We start from the raw sequence: 23,500 nt of genomic DNA, 5'->3' as shown, positions 1-23,500 counted from the left end.
CTTTTGCCTGGAACGTGCTACCTCCTGGATACGACCTCGGCTCCTCTCTCGATTGGTTTGGATTTTCTTTTTTGTACCTCTGGAGGAATTTGCTTTCTCCTGGACACGACCTCGGTTTACTCATCGGACTGCTGTTGGATTTGCCCTTTGTTACAGCTTTTGACTCTGTTCTTTGGATCACGTACTATTCAGGACTCCTCTACCTGATTGGCTCATAGTTTCAAGTTTCCTGCATCAGGTGGTGACTACACCTTCTCAAGTGCCTTGCCAGGCTGCCACCCTGTCGTCAACTTCTGCCGGCTGCCTCAGACAACATTCCCTACACCAACATTGGGTTCCGACCAACTACTCAGGGTAAGCCCACTTGTAGATTCATTAGGTTTTCGGGTCTGGGTTCGTGTTTATTATCTAACCCACTTGTTTGCCTTACAGTGGTCTGGGCGGGCATCTTCCGGCATTCCTGGTTCCGGCTGACGACATTCACCACCTGTGGTGTCAAGGATCGCTCGGGCAGTAACTTATTGTTTGCTCGAGTGGTACTTGGGGACGGAGGTATCATCGTCTACACGACCATCAAGTGTTGACAGAATCTAACTTGAAATACCCAGTGGAGAGGACATCCTTAAAAATCTTCAGTGTACCAGCGGGCATTTGGGTCACCAGTCAAGATAGCTTTTTCCTGGGACAGCTACCTAAAATAATCATTATTGGTTTTGTGAATAATACTGCTTTTTCAGGGGATTACGAGAGCAATCCTTTTAATTTTAAATATTACAACATTAACAATGGGGTCATCATACCTGCCAAGGCCTACAGCCCCAGTTTTGAACACAAAAATACGATTAGGGAGTATCTGGGACTAGTCGCCATCAGCGGCAAGCACATGCGTGATAAAGGATTTGTGATACCTCGTGGTTAAACCTTGTTGGCTTTTGATTTGAGACTCGATAATGCATCATCAGGCCATTATAATCTGATTATGAATGGTAATTTACGCATTGAGGTCTGGTTCGCTGCAAATTTACCAAACACTCTGAATCTTATTATTATGGCTCTATTTGACTCGGTCATAGAACTCAAAAGTTAGCGGCAGGTGCTATATGATATGTAATGGATACATACCAGATCATGTGTTTCCTACGTAAAGACAAACAGGCTATGAAAACATTCCGGGGTGTGTTTTCGTGTGATGACATTCCAAGGGATAAACCTGGTGAGCGGCCCGTCAGCTTTGTGGTGAGCACCAATCCCCAGCATCAAGAAGACACCCAACGGATAGCAATGTTTATAGACAATGGTGCAATAACTGTTTCTGATAGTCTGGGGTACTTCCCAAGCCACCGTATATACGGTGGTGCTCTACTGGCCTATGTTAAACATACATCACCCATATTACATTATAATAGAACACAGGTGCAACATTCTGAAGATGTGACATGCGGGCAGCACCCTTGTTACTTTGTATCTAAAATGTCTGAGAAACAGTTGTTGCGTGCCATTATACAGCCCTATTCTCTTGATCTCAGACAAAATGATCGGATTGTGACTGATTTTGTGAACAAGATCAAATATCGCCGTCTCCCTGTAAATGTATATAGCTTTTGTCAGAAATGTACGCTTGTTACTAAACACTAGCAGTGTGCACATGTCTAAATAAAAAAAAACATATTCTACTTTTAAACAATGGCCTCTTTTCTTACTTGTCTAATTTCTAATTAATATTTTAAAATACTAAATGTTGTGATATACATGCTTGAAATAATTAGATGCAAAAATGTTTGGTTGGTATAAATAATCAGTGTATTTTATTACAAGCAGATCCTTTGTTTATACAGTTTGAAGTGGTATACATATAAAAGCATTTACATAAAAACATATTTTATTACAAACAGCGCCTTTGTTTAATCAATCTGGCTGGTTCTACTTATGAAAAACATTTACATAAACATATATATATATATATTTGAAAAAGGGGAACAACAGCCGGACCTCCAGCGCCCCAAAGGATGATCTGCACTCCAATCGATCCGCATGTCTGTGCTGTGCTGAAACTTCAAGAATCAGCCTGACTCGGTTGTTTCCTCTCGCAATGTCAAAATTAATTTTGTTATTAAACCATTAAAAAGGATTATAAAAAGGAGAACGCTCAGTATGACGCGTTTCGAAGCGTGCTCGCTGCTTGTTCACTTACAAATGTTTCAAACACCAAGGTGATACATATACTTGTTCACATTTTTAGTCTCTATGGTTTCCACTCCACAATTGTCCTATGTCTATTTCCTCTTTTCCCCACGTTCAATGCATTCTGTTTGTTATTTTACACACGAATACCATGGCGGCCATTTTAAGCCAGTTTCTAAACCAATAGTGGTACGCTTGTGTGAGCTTAGTTATGGCATGTTTTTTCACTGGCAAATATGATTAGCATGTTTCAGAGGCTACTTTCCTGTGTAGAAAATACAGTTTTTACAAAAAGGGACAATTTTTTGTATGTTGCTAAAATACATCAGAGTTATGACCACAATAATTATTGTGGATCCAATGAAAACATATAACACTTGAGTAGTGCTTTGCTCGTAAATAAAACCAAAGCAGCAGTTTTTTCCGGCATTGTGATCATAAAGTGCTTAATGCATTTAAAGAAGGTGAACAATACTGTTCTTGTTTTCATTAGGATTGTAAAGTGCTTAGTGCATCAGAACCATAACAGCAACAATCGCTGTTTCCTTAATAAAGTGCATAATGCGTAAGAAAGTGCTTAATTTGTTAACGAAAACATAGCAGCAATTATTTTTCCGCTTGCAATTATAAAGTGCTAAGTGCATAAAAATTAAAAACATAGTTGCCTATATTTGTTCTTTTCTGAAAGTAAAAGTGCTCAGTGCCTTCTTTTAAATTATGTATCCACAATACATCATGCATAATCATTATCTCTGCCTTGAAGGTTGGTGTTGAGATGGGATTCTCTGTGTCATTGGTGCCTATCTATAGTAAGTATCATATAGAGTAGACTAAGCTTGCCTTAAAGTTTTCGACAATAGTCTTATATTTGTACTCAGGATCCCAGCTATCATCAGTATTGCATTTCTCAACTGCATGGATATATGTCATGACTCTTATTTAGTAACACTAAAACATTCAAAATAAGAAACCAACACGAGACTGTGCTTTACCACCCGATCACCAATACAAACAAAATATAGCACCAGCCATTTTTGTGAATTCTAAAGTGAAACTACAACCAAACTGTAAACAAAAATTCGGACAATTTCATCAATATCAATTTGCTATATGACGATGGAACACACTTTTTTCCTTTTCTTTTTATAATTCTTTACCATACTATATATTGACGCAGATAAAGACCTGTAGGGAGAAAAGATGTTAAAAACAGCCACACTTGCTTCAGACTTGTATGTCAATTTTAAGTTGCTAAAACGTGTACAATTCTTCGTCCAAATTGTGTCCCTTTGGCTTTTTGGTTTCAAAATCTAGAATTAATCTTGTTTCCATTTGGCGAAAGTCCAATTCTCGGTTACCCCCTCTGGGGTTTTTCTTTCACATGATGTACACCCAAGAATCTAAAAGTTTCAATTTTGCCTCCATGGGCTTCTTTAAAGTGTACTGCCATTGGATATGCAACATCTAAATTCTTGATTGCTCTCATGTGCTGGAGAATTCTCAATTTTAACTTTCCAATGGTGCTTCCAATGTACTATAACTTGCACAAGCACATGAGAGCATATTCTGCGAATTCCGTGTTGCATGTAATTCTTGCCTTTAATTCCACCGTATGGCCCAATACTGGATGTGTGTAGGTGGTACTGTTCATGGCGTATTGGCAGGCTTTAAACTTTGAACACTTAAAGAAACCATTTCTGTTTCCGGTTAGTCATGTACCGGTGTTTGGTGTTTTAATTACAGGTGGCATATAGCTACTAACAAGTAGATCTTTAATGGAACAAGACTTTCTATACGTGATGTTGATCCTTTCTCCTAGGTGTGATGCCAGAACTTCATCCGAACGTAACACATTCCAATGTCGCTGGAGTATCTTGCGTATGGCACCGGAATGTGTGCCATACGTTAAGATGAGCCGAATAGCGTTTCCTTTATCAATTTCTCCCAAAGCTCGATTTGTTGAGAGTAGTTCTGTACGATTCAAGTTTCGAGCCTTTAGATACGCTTTTTCCAATATGGCTTTTGGATATCTTTGTTTCTTAAAGTTTGTTGCAGTTAGTCTACATTCTTTATCGAAGCAGTCCAAATTTGAACAGTTTCATCGGATTCTAACAAACTCGCCATATGGGATACTCCACTTCAAAGTGGTAGGATGGTTACTGCTTGCTAATAGCTGCATATTGGAACCGGTCGGTTTCCGATGGAGTTCAGTAATTATTTCATGTTGATTTACTTTTACTACCACATCAAGGAAGATGATTGACTTCCGACTATGTGTTTCTGTGAAGTGTAAGTTCAGGTTGTTGATGTTTAAAGTTTTCACAAAGTCAAACCAGTCTTTATCATCTCCTTTTCATAGGATAAAAAGATCATCAATAAATCTCAGCCAAAGATCCACCTGGTTGGTGTATTTGCTGCTGATTTCAGCCCATACTGTTGTTTTTTCCCACCAACCCATTGTCAGATTTGCATAGGCAGAGCAAAGCTAGTTCCCATGGCTGTGCCCCTTAGCTGATTATAGTATGTATTATTGAATAAAAAGACATTATTGGTTAAACATAATTCTATCATTTCCATAATCATCTGGCCATGCGAAAGATAGTTCAGTGATCTTCTGCCAAGGAAAGGTTTGCACGCGATTTTTCCATCGCAGTGTCTCATTGATGTATATAATGACACTACGTATAGTGTTGCAAACATATAATCCTCCTCCCATGTGGTTCCATTGATTTTGCTGACGAAATCCTTTGTGTCCCGTATGTACGATGGTAAGGTGAATAGTAAGGGCAGGAGGGTCTGATCAATGTACTTGACATGTTTTCCAAAGCTGTGCCATTTAACGTGACAATGGGTCTGCCAGGTGGATGTGAAGGATTTTTGTGCACTTTTGGCAGGAAGTAAATAGTCTGTATTGTGGGGGATTTGTTAAATAGGAAATTGCAATCATCATCGGTGAGAATATCTAAGTCCAGCCATTTGTCAAGTAAACCCTTTACTTTCATAGTGATTTGTTCAGATGGATTAATGGCCAATTCTTCGTAGCAACTGGAATCCTGTAATTGTCGATAAGCTTCCTTGATATAGTCGTCTTTGTTCTCAATTACTATATTGGTCCCCTTGTCGGAGGCTTTAATTACAATATCCTTTATATTTTGTAATTCATGTAAGGTCTGTTTTTCTTTAAGTGATACATTTGATTTTACATTTTTTTTCGACCTAGCTTTTTTGAGGTCATGAATTTCCAAATCTTGAAATGCCTCTAGGTGCCCCCCCCGGTTGAAACATAGGGTGGAATTTGGATTTAGATTTCAGATTGCTACTGATTGACCAATCTGTGTCAATGTGCAAGCATTTCCAATGTTACTTCGGTTTCATTTTCATTGGTTTGTGCCATTAGTTCCAATTGTGCTAAATCTAGTAACCCTTCCAGATCTTCAATGGGTACTGTTGTTTTACCTTGCAGTCGCTTGCCAGATTTTTCTTTGGGTGGATTCATGATGAAAAATGTCTTAAGTCTTATCTTCCGCATGTAGTTGTAAAAGTCTACTCTCGTTTCGGCATAATCATAGCTGGCCATTGGACAAAAGTTAAATCCATGTTTAAGTACTTTAATTTGTTCCTCAGACAATTGATGTCTAGACAAATTAATTATGCTGTTACCTGTGTTCGTATAGTTCATTCTGTGTTCTTCTTGCCAGAGCGAGTTCTTGTGTTCCCGTCCGACTCTGAGCTGCTTATTCCTTTGCCCCCTCCTGGTTTTCTTTTACCTCCACATCCTCGTGCTTTTCCTCTGCCTCTTCCTGAAGCCATTTTGGTGTGGTTGCGTCCGTCTAATCCCAACATTCTCATTTCGTCTAAGAAATTTGTTTTTTTGGGCTGGTTGTCACTCTCACTAGCAGTAGAATCTACGTCAGAGCGAGAGGCTGCATCGCTTGTGGTTGGGGGCGATATTCCGGATTTCTTTTGTGTATTTTGACTTGATATGTTTTTTCTTAAATGGTCGAATCGGCGGGCAAAGGTATAAACTCACCCCCTTTCATAGTCTTCTTTGTCACGAAGGAGTTTCCTTTGTTTCCGCAATTTTATATCCTCTTCGTATGTTTTGAGACTTTCTTCTATACTGGCTCTGATTTTATTTCCTTCTTCAATTGGTGTTATTTGGGAAAGTAGTCCATTTATTTCTTCTATCTTTGCCAGTATCTTCTGCCTATCGATCCGTGCATATCTAATTAAGATGTTAAGAAATTGTCCTGAAGAGGACTTCGTTGAATCCCCCCATTCCTTAAGCATATCGGGGTCCTATTCTTCAAACTATGGCGAAATCAATATTCTTAAGCCTTTTGGAATTCTCCCGACATCCACGTAGTTTTGCAATGAGTGTTCCTCCCACCACTTGCTGATTTCTTTTTTCTGTTTTTTTTCAAGTTCTTTTAGCAAGTTTGATTCATTTTTTTCTTTTGGCCCAAGGTTAGGTTGTGTGGAACTCCTGTCAATTACAATAACTGTTTATGTTTCACTAAACAGAGATTGTGCTTGCTCTCGGCGAGCGTTCTCCTTATCATATTGTGATGCCATGTCGCACAAATAAGGCTGAACAAATCGTTTGTTTGTAACGGGAGGGTCAGGTGGTTCTTATCTCAAATTGAGGAAAAAAGCACTCTGGTTATCAGCCAGTTAGCAGTGCTGGTGCAAATGATCGTTGGTTATATTTGGATAAAATCATACAACAAAACTGCTGAAGACACGGGTATGGGCGAGAGCCACACAGACAGTCTAGCACGGACACCACTCACAGGTGTTTTGAAGATCCCTGTTCACCCTCCGATGAGCATGGGCTCCTCTTCGATCCCAGCGGGGGCCCGCGGCGTCTGCCTGATTGCTGTGGGTTCCGTTTATCAATCGTCCGTGCCCTGAGCGTGTCAGCAAGGAGCCCAGCAGTAATTTAGCACTCTGCACGCATTAAATTTCCAGTAGGTGCAGCTCCAGCGCCCGTTACCATGGCGTGAAAATATTTGAAAAAGGGGGACAAAGGAGGATCTGCACTCCAATCGATCCGCACGTCTGTGCTGCGCTGAAACTTCAAGAACCAGCCTGACTCGGTTGTTTCCTCTCGCAATGTCCAACATGTATTTAGTTATTAAGCCATTAAAAGGGATTATAATAAGGAGAACGCTCATATGACGCGTTTCGCAGCGTGCTTGCTGCTTGTTCACATACAAATGTTTCAAACACCAAGGTGATACATATAAACGTTCACATTTTTAGTCTCTATGGTTTCCACTCCACAATTGTCCTATGTCTATTTCCTCTTTTCCCCACGTTCAATGCATTCTGTTTGTTATTTTACACGCAAATACCATGGTGGCCATTTTAAGCCAGTTTCTATACCAATAGTGGTATGCTTGTGTGAGCTTAGTTATGGCATGTTTTTCACTAGCAAATATGATTAGCCATGTTTCAGAGGCTATTTTCCTGTGTAGAAAATACAGTTTTACAAAAAGGGACAATTTTTTGTATGTTGCTAAAATACATCAGAGACATGACCACAATAATTATTGTGGATCCAATGAAAACATATTACACTTGAGAAGTGCTTTGCTCATAAAAAAAAACCAAAGCAGCAGTTTTTTCCGGCATTGTGATCATAAAGTGCTTAATGCATTTAAAGAAGGTGAACAATACTGTTCTTGTTTTCATTAGGATTGTAAAATGCTTAGTGCATCAGAACCATAACAGCAACAATCGCTGTTTCCTTAATAAAGTGCATAATGAGTAAAAAAGTGCTTAATTTGTTAGCAAAAACATAGCAGCAATTCTTTTTCCGCTTGCAATTATATTATTGAGTATATATATTCACCTGCAAAAAACGTTGTTATGGGATGTTATGGTTAAGTTGCACTACTACAAAGCTATGTAATTCACTGACAAAAAACGTTGTTAAAAGGACAGTATGTTTCAGTTCCCCTAAGAAAAACCTATCAAATTCAGTGCAACAAGTACTTGAAAGGAACATTACACTTACTTTGCACTAATAACAACCTATCCATCTTATGGTTACAAGTAAAATCAAAAAACATTACAAATTCGTCAATTATTGTAACCTAAGCAACCATAACTCGCGCCACCACTTTGCACTGCTAAGACTAACACCCAGGGCATCAAAGATGACATCACATTACAGTAACATTTTAAAAGAGAGTAAACTTAATTACATGAAATAAGACAAACACACATAAAAAGAAACAAGAAGGCCAGGCCAGGGCTAGAAATTATAACTAATCAAAAATAATTAAGATAAAGGACACAGGTCAAAGGACATAAGATACAAGGAGCACAGCAAACTTACATCGCAGGTTCCTTAGGCACGAGTTACACAAGCAATATCGAAACACGTGGTATATATAATAACATAGGGCATAATGCCCAATTGTCAGACATACAATAACCAACCTCCCAGCCAGGTCAAATAAGAAAACATAGTGACCATTAGCATCTTTACTTCTAGGCTAGGTATCTCGATCCATCAGCAATTTGACCTCCTCTTCAAATGTTCGCAGGTGTTCATTAACCACCTTACAAATCAGGGTAATAGCAATGACCAAACTTTTATTCATCCCAGAGAGGCACCTCAGCCAGAAGATTTCACTTTCAATATATACCTGATCATATTCAAATTTGGCAAAATATTTGTCATAGGTCGATCTCATCATCGGACAGCAGGTGAGTACATGCCTAGTAGTTTCCACCACTGTATCATCTAGACAGAGTCTGCAATTCCATCTCTCAACTGGAACACCAGACCAGGCTCCTCGTATCCCTAATACATTCAAGCAGCTAAGTCTAATATCCAGAAATATTATACGATTGGCCTGAGACGGCATCAATTTCAGATAGTTTTGAGGCTTTTTATATGAGAAAGGCATCTTGGCAAACGTAGACAGAGAACTCATAGTAGCTACCTTATCATGGCTGGCAACCCAGTCTCACTGCTCTATCGAATCCTTGAGAGATTTTAACACAGACCCTTCCCCATATTCCCATTTGGGAGACCATCCGATTCTATCAAAGAGTTGGTCATTTAACTCCTGGAATGTGTTCAGGGCATCCGTTTTACCCCCCTCCAAGCCTTCCCGAAGGATATACAACAGGGTTTCAAGGCGGGCATATTTGATTTTTACATATAACTTAGCTCTATTATGCTCTATCTGTGCAGACAGGGAGACAAGCCCTGCTGCAATGCTTCAATGACTTACAATACTAACCCTATTGGTGCTCACAGAATTGTGAAACGTAAATTGTGTAATATATATTGCTTCATGTACACCTAACACATTTTCTTTTTCGTAAGAGAACATATTGGAAAGGAAAGCAAGGCAGCACAAGCGACACCTCTTCAACAGCAGCATACGGGCATAGGAAAGGAACAAAACTCTGTAAATAGCTAAATGGACAGCCTGGAAGCCAAAATGGAAGAATTGGTGTACAGTTTTGCCGCCTTAAAAGATTGCGTACGAGGGTATATTATGGACTAAATAAAACAGCACCGCCAGACCTGCACGTGTACCTCTTCCCCATGTCACAGCCCGCCCTCCCCACAAAATCCGTGTGATGGGAGATGGTACGGTGATACCTCAATCTCTTTGTCCCCTCCCCTCAAAACCAACTTGTGGAAATCCCCAAATCCCCACAATAAGTATCCACTACTGCTAACCCTTCCCTTTCCTAATGGTGTGTATGAATGTGTGGAAGTAAACGTTGATATTTAAATTGTTGCTGAGTGTAAATGTGGTATTGTTTGTTTTTTGAAATGCTGTTCTAACACTGCGGCTCACAGTCCTCGTAGGAATGACCGCAATTTATGAAAGTTTGGGTGTCCTACAGACACCGCACCTGCCCGGTCTATCTGCAATTACAATCGAGGCATCCGTACCACGTGTTAGGCAGAATCCTGTGCAGTTCCCTTAGGGAACACTGCAAAAAGATTATGACTACAGGTGTTGGCAGTAAAGCCACTTGGTAGCAGTCCGCACCACCCAGATTTACCTGGTAGCTGTGGCTGAGCAGTCAGACTTCTCTCAAGGTGAGTAGGGCAGTATATAGAGCATACACAATAGGGCTAAAAACACAGTAGAACAAGCAAACACTGACCAGAGCTTTGGTGTCAAAAGTATATAATTATTTATTTGACACACACTTTAGAAATTACACTAGCACTATATGGCAAAGCAAGTTCAAAAAACACAATCAACAAAGTATACACACCTCCCTTTGTAATTATTAGACAAGTCTAGGTTAAAACACCACTATTTGTCAAAACAGATGTGAGCGCGTAACTTAGATGGCACTACAATAATTAAACTAAAGGGAGAGAAAAAGGCAGGTCACGAATATAAAACAGTTACCAACACTTTTAGGAGATCACAGCAAGTTAGTGAAGGCAGAGTCTATTGTAGAGTCAAAGTTCACAGGCCAGGCCCACTTTGAAGAGAGCAAGGCAGAATGTGTCCAAGATCACACAGTTAAAACGGCACTAAAAGTCTTTGCGAAATGTTCAAAAGAAGTTGGTTCAATACGAGAGGTAAAGTTAGAAGGTCTGGGGCCAACCCAGTTGGAAAGCCCAGGATTTTAGGGTCACCTTTAGCAATCCGTAGAAAGGGAGGCCAGCTGGAACACAGTACCTTGAAAAGTGAGGAAGTTCCAGCGGTGGCAGTTGTTCCTTGCAGCGGGTGCAGTTCATTGTTTCAACCAGGGGAAGAGATGATCTTGTCGAGGAGGAAAACTTGGAGTCGTGCACTGCCCAGGGATGAAACCAGCCGCGGAGTTCTTCGGTTAAAAGGTGTGTTCATTTTATTCGCGGTCACAGTGGTGAAGCTTGGCTATCCGGCCGCCGGGGTGCTTGGCATGGGCGATTCGACCAAGAGACGTCCTGGAAGGCGAATGGCGAACTGGTTGGTCCCACCAGCTCAAAGGAAGAAGACTCTTTCAGCAGAAGATCTTAGCTTGTCGTCGGGAAAGTGGTGAGGTCGTTGCAGCAGGGCTCCACCGGTGGTGTCGTCGTTGCAGATGGCTCAGCTTCTCCCCTCTTCAGATTCTTTAGGTCCTGTGGCGACTTCTGAAGGTCCAGTCCCCAAAGCCCTGCTTTTATGCAGAAAACCCCCCATTCAACAGCCTAGCTGTTACTCAGAATAGAGTGCGACTTGAGTTGCCGAGGCAACGCATTCCAGGGTGCCTATGCCCCCTCCCACACATCCTGTGGACCCCAGACAAAGTGGCACCATTTGGAGGGCTTCTGTGGAGAAGTCCGCCAAAATAGTGGAACAAAGGGCTCGACCTGGGTCAGAGTTACAGAGACAGACACAAACGCCATTTTGGAACCAAGTTCTGGCAAAAAGACCCAACCGGTGATTTGATATTAAATAAATAAACTGGCGGTATCTTTAACATTGCACCAAAAAGTGGTGCATTTAAAATGAATGGGAAAATCCAATAGGAAATATTCTGGTGGAATATTCTGAGTGATAACCACTGCCACCAGCCAGAAACTTGACAAGGGGGGACTGGACAGTGCCCCCTTGAAGACAGACCCAGGGGTAATCTAATTAACCCCTTCCAGCACTTCCACAATATGATGGTTTGTACTGGTTCTGTTCACAATTTAGGACTAATAAAGCCAATGGTGACTTTACATGCCCTGGGAGACAGTAGTCAGTCCCAGGGTATGGAGTCTATGTTTGGGGGTCACTATGACACCCTTGTGTTACTGCACTGAGGGTGCTGTGTAACACACATACAAAAACAGATGATACCCTATGGAGTGAAAGACCCCATAGCCCCCCATAAGCACACAAACAGTCAAGACATACTTCAAATCATGCTTAAGAGTGGGAAGAAAACAGTCTCACTCTTAGCAGGAGAAAAAAACAAACATCAAAAATCCAGCAAAGCTGCTGGGGATCTCACTAGGTTTGGGAAATCAGACTTATAAGAGGATTCTCCCTAACACCACGCCAGCACAATCCTCATGTCCGCATGTTGTGCACCACCTATAATTACATGTGGGAGCAGACGTTTGTTTGTTGTGCTAGTAGGCGCATGTGTATGTGTTCCTGTGTGTCCTGGTAACACCGCCACTGTGCAGCATATGCAAACAAACTTTATTTAGCTTGAGGCGCCCACCCACGTCCTACAGGTAGCTATACAGATAAACATCCCACCTGCTACACCTTGTAAACAACCAGCGTCTCCCAAAATGGCCGGCGCACATGTGTTGCACTATTATTCAGTAGACAAGTGGCAACTGTGTGCATCGGACACTTATGCTCATGCGCACAATGTATTCTACCCAAAACACAAAACAGCCGTCCCAAGAGAGAACAGTGGCGCCATCACAAGGTGAACGTACCCACGCTACCCCTGGGCCCTTATTTCGGGGCACTATCTGGACCCTTGGACAGCAGAAAAGTACAGTGTTGTGCAATGTACAGTGTGTTTCAGAAAGTACACACTTGCAAACACACCAGAATGTGCCTTTGCACATGTATGTATGTTTTTGAACAATGTAGGCCTGTTTTCCGGGTGCAAGTTCTCCACAGCCGCGCTATAAAAGGCTGCACCCCGGAGCTGCTCTGCAATGTGTTTGTAGCTTTTCAGAGCACACTAACAGGCCACATAGGTTTGCCCTGTAATTGATGTCGGACCGAATGTGCTGTGCTACACTGCCTTTGCAAGCAATGGCAACCATGTCAGTCCGGCTCGCTACGCAGAGTAATGGAGAAAAGTATTAACGGCCCTTGCAATGAACCACACCCTCTTTTTCGATAGTCCCCACTGTCCCATTCCCATGGGTAGCATACTGAAAACAGTAGTATGTGGCACATGCGTTTTCTCCAAGTACGGCGAGGGCCGTGTCCCAATGAAGCAGAAACATTCCTTCTTCCCTTTCCTCTTCCTTCTTTCCAGCACGCCGTCATTGGTTGCTGTTAGAAGGTTCCACACACATCCACCAATCACATTGAAGAGCTCTCTATGTAACAGTATCAGTTCTGCACACCAGTCCTCTATGTACACACCACACCCAGAAATGGTATTGCGCAATTCCTCAGCCTTCACAGTCCCATTTCCATGGCCATCCTCCAAATACCCGAATGTGGATTTTGTGCTCCTTGCGGGTGTGGGGGTATAAATTGCAACCAGGGTAGGGGAATTTGTGTGTAAGGGCGGCTCTGAAAAGAGCCTTTTTTATTTTATATTGCAGGTGCTTCTAGTGAAACATGCTTTTGTTTTTTCTTGTGCTCACATTGTTACAGTACAGGCAAACAAAACAACATTACCAATGGGCGACAACAAGATGCCATTTGCTCGGAAAAACTCTGCATTTCCACAACTAATGAGTTCATTGTTGCAGAAGAACATCCCACAAGTGGACAAAAAAGTATACATGCTTCTGTTCAAGAGACGCCTTCCAAACTCTTGCTCGGAACAACCTCCATGACCATTGTCCCATACTCTTCTTAGTGTTATGGACGAGCAAAGCACTTTGGCAGTGCGAAAAAGCCATTTTACGACATTTAGCAACCTCTTCAGTCGACGGAGGAAACCTAAACAAGCCAGGTAAAACATATGCATACCACCGTAGTGCATGACGAGAACATCGACAGTACGAAAAGTTTCCAGGTCTCTGCAAAGTGCATGCACATCAGCAAAACTGCGGTCATACACAGCACACCACAATGTGTCCACTCCTTCAAAACCGAAATTGCCATCAAAGTGTCTTTCCAGGGCATACTTGTGCAGATCTATCACAAAGGCATCACCCAAAGCCAAGTCAATGCGTTTCACCATGTCAGACAGCCTCACTACGCAGAGTAATATACAACAGTATGACCGCCCCTTTCCATGAACCACACCCACAGTACCTGATTGATAATCCCCGCAGTCCCATTTCCATTGGCTAGCATGGTGAGAAGCGCAGAATGTGGCACGTGTGCTTCCCAAAGAACCGTGAGGGCCGCGCCCCACTAAAGCAGGAGCAAATATTCTTCCCATTCCACTTCATCTTTCCAGCATGCCGTCACTATGTACTGTTAGAAAGTTCCACACGCATCCACCAATCACATAGAAGAGCTCTCCATGTAACAGTATCAGTTCTGTATACCAGTCCTCTGCGTCCATACCACACCCAGAAAAGGTATTGCACAATACCTCAGCCAGCATAGTCCCATTTCCATGGCCATTATCAAAATCCCTGGATGTGGATTTTGTGCTGCGTACGGGCGTGGGGGGATAAATTGCAACCAGGATAGGAGAGTTTGTTTTTAAGGGCAGCTTTGAAAAGAGCCTTTTTTAAATAATTTTCTGTTTTAGGTGCGTCTAGTGAAACAACTTTTTTTCCAGTTTTTAGTCAATTTTGTGTGTTTTTGTGGTCACATTGCTACAGTAAACTCTTCAACGCATTCTCTAGATTGGCAAACAAAACAGCATTGCCAATGGGCGACAACGAAATTTCATTTGTATGGAAAAACTCTGCATTTCCACAACTAATGAGGACATTGTTGCAGAAAAACATCCCACGAGCGGACAATCAGACCGGCTTCTGTTGATGAGACACCTCCCAGCGTCTGGCTCAGAACAACATACATTAGCATTGTCCCATACTCTTCTTGGTGTTATTGATGAGAAAAGCACCTGGGCAGTGGGAAAAAGGCAGAAAACAAAAAGAGTGGGCACCACTGCGAGATGTTCACGTTTCTCAAATATTCGTTTCTGTGAAAAAGTTCATTTCCTTGAAAATTCCTTGTCAACAAATTATAAAAAGGAGCTGACTGTGACGAATAAGGAGACACCCAAATTCAAAATACACAAGAAGCCAAAGAACAAGTGGGATGCAAGGTCACCCAGCCGCTCTCTTAGAAGACCCTATCAGGGTATAGAAGTAATGTAAACTCTCCAAAGCTTGATGAATTCCAAAGTAAAATGTTTACATATTCAAAAATGATGATAATTATAGAAGTTCAGTGATTTTTCAAAAAGCCTTTTATCAACAAATGATTTTGTAAAAGAATAATTCGTCTCTTGATATGAGGCGTCACTAATATCTTCTTAGGGAGGAAGAAAAAAGCCACTAGCATTTTACATCAGACCAGAACATTTTTGCCAATGCATTTCGGATTTACAAATCCTTCATCGAGGCAAGTCTGCAATTAACATGTACGATTTCATAACATCCAAAAGACAGTGTATCAAAATGCACATTTGCATAAAAAATGTAAATAACATACCAATCATTGTAGTGGTAGAAGAAGTCGAGATTGATTGATACATAGAATATAAAACAGAAAGAGAAAGAGCAATGAGAGGTCTGTTTATAATGAGGTTGGCGGTGACAAGAGATGCAGAAAGCATTTACCCGATGAAGGATTTGTAAATCCGAAATGCATTGGCAAAAATGTTCTGGTCTGATGTAAAATGCTAGTGGCTTTTTTCTTCCTCACTAAGAAGATATTAGTGACGCCTCATATCAAGAGATGCATAATTCTTTTACAAAATCATTTGTTGATAAAAGGCTTTTTGAAAAATCACTGAACTTCTATGATTATCATCATTTTTGAATATGTAAACATTTTACTTTGGAATTCATCAAGCTTTGGAGAGTTTACACTACTTCTATACCGTGATTGGGTCTTCTAAGAGAGCGGCTGTGTGATCTTGCATCCCACTTGGTCTTTGGCTTCCAGTGGGAAAAAGGCGCCACACTGCATTCAGCAACTTACTGAGTCGACGAAACAAATGTAAACAAGCGACGTAACCCATATGCATACTGCCGTAGTGCACGACGACAACATCGACAGTCGCAAAAGTGGCCAGCTCTCTGCAAAGTGCATGCATATTGACGAAACTGCGGTCATAGACCGCTTTCCACAAAGCGTCCACTCCTTCCAAACCGAAATTGCCATCAAAGTGTCTTTCCATGGCATACTTGTGTAGATCTATCACAAAAGCATCACCCAAAATCAAGACGATGTGTTTCGCCTTGTCAGCCACCCTCACTATGCAGAGTAATGTAACACTGTATGACCGTCCCTTTCAGTGAACCACACCCGCAGTATCTGATTGGATAATCCCCACAATAAAATTTCCATTGGGCCGCATGGTGCAGAGCGCACAATGTGGCACGTGCGCTTCCCAAAGTACTGCGAGGGCCGTACCACAGGAAAGCAGGAGCAGTCCTTCCCTTTCTACTATTTTCTGTCCACCCCTACCTCATTGGGTACAGATAAACAGTCACACAGGCATCCACCAGTGCCATTCTAGACGTTAGCATCTAACACTGTCAGTTCTGCACAACACTTCATATGTACCATTATAAAATCAGCCTGCAAGTGTCCTGTCATTAGAAAGCACGTCCAGTAGAAAGTTCAGTAAAAGATTGCCATATTTTAGCATCCACATTCATCCACATGAGCATCCATCACCACAAAATGGAGGTATGCAAACCTTTCCCGCAATATGTTTACAACTCTGTTATAAGTGCCTCTGCGCACGATATGTGGCACTGAGATTACGTTACGTTCTTAGAAAGCATACTGTTTTTCCCCATCCCCTACCATCAAGTGGAACTTCAATTCTATGTGCTTGCAGCGTTTTCATATACCCATATCTTACATTGTAATATGAAAACAGGAACTCTGCTTTTCTTCTGACAATGCTATGATTAGTTTTCCCCACTAATCCATTTCCTACATAAATTCTAAAAATATGCCACCAAAAGCAGTAGTGAATGTATCTTACCAACCTAAAGCAAGTTTCCAAAAGGTCACTGTGTGCACAGCTGTGCTTCTCTCTGGGCTGCACTATTGCAACAGGTTCTTTTTTAATGTGCCCGCTTCTTCTCTCCGCCCTCTGCAACCCATCCACAATAGTTCTGTATCCCTAACAGTTCCACCACCACCTGATGTCTGCACTTATCCTTCCACTTGGCACAATCAGGACACATTTTTACTTATTGTCATTTGTTTTTCTTCTCATGTACTGGACTTCCCCCTGCCCCTATCCATGCATTCAGCTGTTCCGAGTGACACCTGGCCAGGTAGGTTTGTTATCTCTGTCTCCCCTCTGTACCCCCTCCCTTGCCTCGTTGCGCCTTGCAAAACTTGTGTATAGGCGCATTATGAATGCCATATCATATGATATCAAACACACATTGCATTCATGACAACAGGATGCCTGCCACTTACCTTGTACACTTCACAGGGTTTTCCCCCCGTACTCCACTTACTACACATATTCAAACATTATTGCCCAAAAGCAGCACTGAATGCATGCTACCAACTTCAAACAAGTACATACAGTTCATGTATCAAACAGGATGCCTGCCCCTTACCTTTCACAGTTCCACCATAGCCATCTGCACTTCTAAGTACAAAGAGACTTCTGCCACAGTATTTGCATACACACCACAAACAGAAACCTTATTGAGCAATGTATTTCGCTCCACAGTTCCATTTCCATGGCTCCCATCCTGAAAATGTCCGGATGTGGCATGTGTAATCCTGATCCGTAGAGTTTTCGTGCTACAAAGGAAGGGGGGTGCGTGGGGGAAAGTGTCAAGCAGGTTAGGGGAATGGGTCTTTAGTGGTCCCTCTGAAAAGATTTTTTTTACATGTTTTTTTTGTTACGTGTTTGTCAACAACCTTTTTGTTTTTTTCTTTGTATAACTTTCTGTTTGCTCCTCCTCCTTCAATTTCTACTGAATTATAGTCCACAATCTTGCACAGTGTAAAAGAAACTGGTATTGCCAATGGCGTTCAAAGAAATGCCATTTGCCTTGAAGCACTGTATTTATTGCAACTGCATGCTCTCATAGTGCGTGGAGAACATCCCATCAGTGGACATAAATGCAGACATGCTTCTGTTTATAAGACACCTTCCGAGCTCTGGCTGGGGACAAATTACACCGGCATGGTCCCATGCTCCTCACGGTGAAATGGTTGAGAAAACGACCTTGGCAGTGGTAAAAATCCACATCACTGCATTCATCAACTTCTTCAGGTGACAGAGCAAACGTCCACATGACATGTAACCCAAATGTAAACTTTCATAATGCACCACCACAACTTCAACAGTAACAATAGAGGCCACATATCTGCAAAGGCAAACCATCCCGCCGAAACTGCACGCATAGAGACTGGCTCACAAAGCGTCCACTCCTTCCAACCCGAAATTAGCAGCAATGCCTCTTTGCACGGCATACCTGTGCAGATCTTGCACAAATGTATCACCCACGATCAGCACTGTGCGTCTGTCCATCTCTACCAACCTCATTACACAGAGAGTATAGGAAAAAGTAGTACCACCCCTTTCTGTGAACCACACCCTTCACACGTGATTCCATAATCCCCACAATTGCATTTGCATGCCCACCATGGGAAGAATGGCAGGATGTGGCGCATGCGCATATCCAGCTACAGTGAGGGCTACACCCCTGTAAAGCCGACACAACCCTTCTCCCTTCTGCACTGTTATTCTTCCAGCAGTCCCTCATTGAGTACTGTGAAATATTCACACATGCATGAATCAAAGGCAAGAACTCTGAATCCAACACTATCATTTCTGTACAGCACTGCATATTTACCGTTCAACACTCTGAGTACATGTCGCGTGTTCTCCCAAAACACATTCGGTACAAAGGTCTGCAAAATAATCCACGATTTCAGCATCCAAAATCATCAGGAGCGGCACCCATCATGCCTTTGACAATGCACACAAGAGTCTACTGCTTGCCCACACCCAGCACAACATAATGTAGACATGCATGTGAACATGTGGCCAGAAGCCACAATCCACAAACGTAAATTAGGCAGCAGCACTTGTACCCACATTCCACAAACATACAACTGCCTCCATCACCTGTACCCACTTCCATTCACAAAGTATTATGTCACTGGCAATCAAACCACACAATCTTCACAACATTGGGCCTACTCCCAGGAAGCTACACAAACCAGAATATCCGAGCACATACAATATTCACTTCATCCCTACCCTCTTCTATACAGACAGTGTTCCAACACTGCACCCAGTGGGCACACTGCAAGACCTTTGACTGCACAATCTCCAGCCATACACCGAATACCGTAGTATGTTCGCACAATGACCACACCCATAGAACCAACAATATGTGCATGTCAGCGCACTTCTGGTGCTCTATCAAGAGTAAAATGTGCTCCTCAACCATTCTGTAAAGGTGACCACCCTCTGAGAGATGCAGTCAAAACTGCATTGCTGCAGTGGGTGTAGTGAAGGCCTTGGCTTTTGGGTGCATGCCCTACGGCCTACCGCCTTTGGCAATGCACCCAATAGTCTAGGCCTTGGCCACACCCACCGCAACATAATCCAGCCATGCATGGCAACATGACTCAAACTACTACAATCCACACATGTACCACAACCACCGGCACGCCTACCCAACCTTCACACTGTTATACAGCTATGCATAGAAAGATGCACCGTTTCACAGAATCTACAAACTTAACACAGCCTCTGGCACCCCTACCCACTTTCATTCACATACAATGGTGTTACTGCCAACTGAACCAACCAACACTATATGCATGTCAGCTGACTTCTGGTGCTGTAGCAAGTCTAAAATGTGCTTCACAACCATTCTGTAAAGGTGAGCACCCTCTGACAGATGCAGTCTAAACAGCATTGCTCCGGTGGGTGTGGGGCAAGGCCTAGACTTTGGCCATGCACCCAATAGTCTAGGTCCTGTGCACACCCACCAGAACGTAGTGCAGCCATACATGACAACATGTGCCCAAGCACCACACTCCACACACATACCACAGCCACCACCACTGCTACCCAACCGCCACACCATAATACAGCTATGTATGGAAACATGCAACAGTTAGCAGAATCTACAAACATACCACAGCCTCCGGCAACCATACCCACTTTCATTCCCATAGTATGGTGTTACTGCCAACCAAACCAAACATTTTTTGCAACACTGTCCCTGCTCCCATCACTCTATTCAGTACACAAAAGCAACAGCTCATAGTGCAGTACAATAGTCAACAGTCTGCGCAATGTACACTACGCAATCCTCTGCGCTATGCAGTTTGCCCTTATCCACTTCTATGAACACACTACTTAACTATTGCATCCACTTCACACACTGCAGTATTCATGCACAACTTCAACCATACCCTCTTCTGTACTGACAGTATTCCAACACTGTACTCAGTGCACACACTGCAGAACTGTTCACTCCATTAGCTACAGCCATAGTGTAAGTAGTGTAGGATGCGCTAAGAAGCGCTACACCCATGGAATGAACAATGTAGGCAATGTTGACGAACCACACGCAGAAGCCAACAATGTGAAACCTAATTGTAACCACGGCACATAGTTGTCGGAGCAAGGCCTCCATCCGTGCATCGAATGGCCTATGGCCTTACCACATGCAACACACTGCAGTAAATGCTATCTTACAATGTGCATGTCATGTGCAATGGACTCCCCTTCTGGAATTGAGCTCACACCAGTCACCACAGAAAGAGGTCTCTGCACCAGCTATCATGATGTGACAAAGCCTGCCTGCATTCAGTGCACACGGTAGGCGGCTATGCAGAGACACGCGAATTGGTGCTGTACGCGCAGATACTGTAGGTACATCAATGTCTTCGTCCACCTATTGACATATCTCAGATGAATCACTTCTCACTCCTCTACCCTTTCCATGCCTTCCTCCCACCACCACATGGCATACTATTTGTTTTGCTATGCACTCCCGTCTGCTATTCAGCTTCCACCAGTCAGCACGGTAAAAGGTTGCAGCACAAGCTATTGTGCCATAACAAATGCTGCCTACATTCACCACACATGCTAGTCGCCTGTGCAGGGACCGGCGAATTGGCGCAATATGTGTGAATACTGCAAGCTCCACTGTCTTTGTCCACCTTATAATCACCCATCTCAGATGACCCACTTCTCTCTCCCCCACCCTTTCCATCCCCTCTTCCCACCACCTCATGCCGTACATTATGTTTGTCAGTCCCTTTCGGCACCGCACTGTCCTCTGCTACACCATGGCAGTGTTTCCCAAAAAACTTTGACGCAAAACACGCTTCCCTCCATCCAACCACCGGCCACGTCCTAAATTTGTTGCCAGCACAGCGTTCTGCAAGCCAAAGAGAATTCTGTCTGCGGGGCGAACAGGGAAATGGGTCCGCAGTGCGGAGCCAGATATCACTAATTTTAATTTAAATAATTTAAACAAATGTACTGGTCATTTTCCACCAAACATACAAAAGCACGCTTTCTGAAACAAGCCCCCACTCTTGCCGCAAATTTGGTGCAAATCCATCCAGCCATTCGGGCTGTAGCCATGCGCAAAGTATTTGCCCATTCAGTCTATGGAATAAAAATAAAAACTCGGGACCCCCCTATAACTTTCCCCCCTGCATGCAACCTCACCAAACTTGCCGCATAAATTCAGAGCGGGCCATATACTTTACTTGCAAAGTTTGGTGAGGATTCCTCCAGGGAGAGCACAGTTGTAAGCTGCCAAAAAAGTGGTCTTCCTATGGGTTTAGCAACTTAACCATAACTACACGGCCGTGTAATATATACATATAACAAGGGTTAAACAGGGTTCTTAAAATTAAAAAAAAAAAACACACACACCCTGTTACACGCTAAAGCATGTCGAGCGTTTGCATTTCTGTTTTTCTTTTTTCCTTTTTTTCTTTTCTTAAGGGTAATATCTAGGGAATCAACATCGTCTGACAGGGTTTTAACACCAGAGTCTTTGAATGTCTCGAGCAGTTCCTGATGACCCATATTTCCCACTAAAGCAGCAGGGAGGCTCAAATCGGCAGCGGATTGCATGAACAGATCCCAGCCTCTAGGTTGTTTGTGTCTTCCAAAGGCCTGAGGATTGGTGATACTGAGAACTAAATTGTGGATGTTTGAACCTTTGACAACCACCCTGTTATACACAAACTCTCCCTTTGCGTTCCAGGGTACCCCCTTAGCACCAGTCATCTTGTTAAACAATAGTTTATCATTTTTACGATTGCGGGGGTTAATGGTGTTCAGGACTTCAGCCACCAGGGTGTCTGAAACGGGGGTGTCCGGGGCTTGTGCTGCCGAGACCTAGTTGGCAAAAATAGTCCAAGCAATACTCTATAATGACATGAGCAGACCAGTATAGGGTTTTAAAAAAAGACACACTGAAATATTAACGGGCAGCGCTGTGGAAAAAGGGCTTTTTCGTTAGTAGTCATACAAACGTACAATTTGTATCTCCGGAGGTTGTTTCCACTTTAACAACGGGACATCCAATGAGGTTCTCCAGCGTGTGCATCTGACGGGGCAACCAATGGCATTGATCCTTCAACGTGTGGATCTGAAAAAGTCAAAGAAAACTGTTACCAACATGCTCTACATCGAGCGTCCACACGGCCCCCATATGCTTCAAATGCATAACACTATTTTACACAAAAGACTCAAATCTTGGAAAACAACTGTTACCAAATAAAAAACATACAGGCTTTACAGAGATCGACCTTTAACTAACATAGCTAGAGTGACAGCAGTCATTACCTGCTACAATGATTGATGCCTCTCTCCCAGCCTCAGAAGACACCGCATCAAGCGGTTGAGTATCAGCATCATCGGGCCTGTCACTGCAACAAAAAAAAGAAACAGCACACATTATTGTAAAAGTAAAATTATAGTTCAAAATCTAATTACACATATTAATACACACCAAAAGTCTCAACATTAATCCTGATTTCGTTCAAGACGTCAGTCAGGGTTTCGGAATCTAGACAGACTGCCTCCAAACGGGCGATCCATGTAGCATATTCCCCGGCTAGAAAAAGATGGACAAGCACAAGCCTCTGGCCTCACATACTGCAAATGATCAAACCCAGTGGCACCAGACACATGAGCGCACAAGAGACACAACATGCCATGCTTGGGGCCCTTATTCATTGGGGACCATTGGGGGCTGATTGTGGGGTTACTGCACTATGCGGCTAGTAGTTTTGACCAGCATTGCTAAATAAAATTTGATAGTGTACATTTTAAAGAATGTTTATCAAAAACAACCCCCTGGGGGCCTGTTCAAAGAGTGTCACAAAAGGCATGGATTACAATATGGATCTGGGGCCCCTGGGGGCCTTTTGATCAGTTACTTCACTATGAGGCTTATAGTTTTGACCAGTGTTGCTGATTATTCATTAAAATGGACACTAACACATTTTATCAAAAGCATCCTATTTGGGGTGCGGTTCAAGCCGTGTCACAA

General features: G+C 42.7%; 1 long non-coding RNA gene across 1 annotated transcript in view; it reads right to left on the bottom strand.

The window, feature by feature from the left end:
• LOC138498081 (uncharacterized) overlaps positions 1-22,881 on the bottom strand; it is an 88,237-nt gene extending 65,356 nt beyond the window's left edge. Inside the window, exons 1-2 of the long non-coding RNA XR_011278694.1 lie at positions 22,792-22,881; positions 22,483-22,594 (exon numbers count right to left, since the gene is read on the bottom strand). This is a non-coding gene — a long non-coding RNA (uncharacterized lncRNA). The remainder of the gene's footprint in view (positions 1-22,482; positions 22,595-22,791) is intronic.
• Between the last annotated feature and the right edge of the window lie 619 nt (positions 22,882-23,500).

Source organism: Ambystoma mexicanum, chromosome 5q (genome assembly GCF_040938575.1).
Source record: "Ambystoma mexicanum isolate Mex_15411 chromosome 5q, UKY_AmexF1_1, whole genome shotgun sequence".
Taxonomy (NCBI): Eukaryota; Metazoa; Chordata; class Amphibia; order Caudata; family Ambystomatidae; genus Ambystoma; species Ambystoma mexicanum.
The sequence above is the reverse complement of the archived record's forward strand: the minus strand, read 5'-3'. Positions and strand labels throughout refer to the sequence as shown.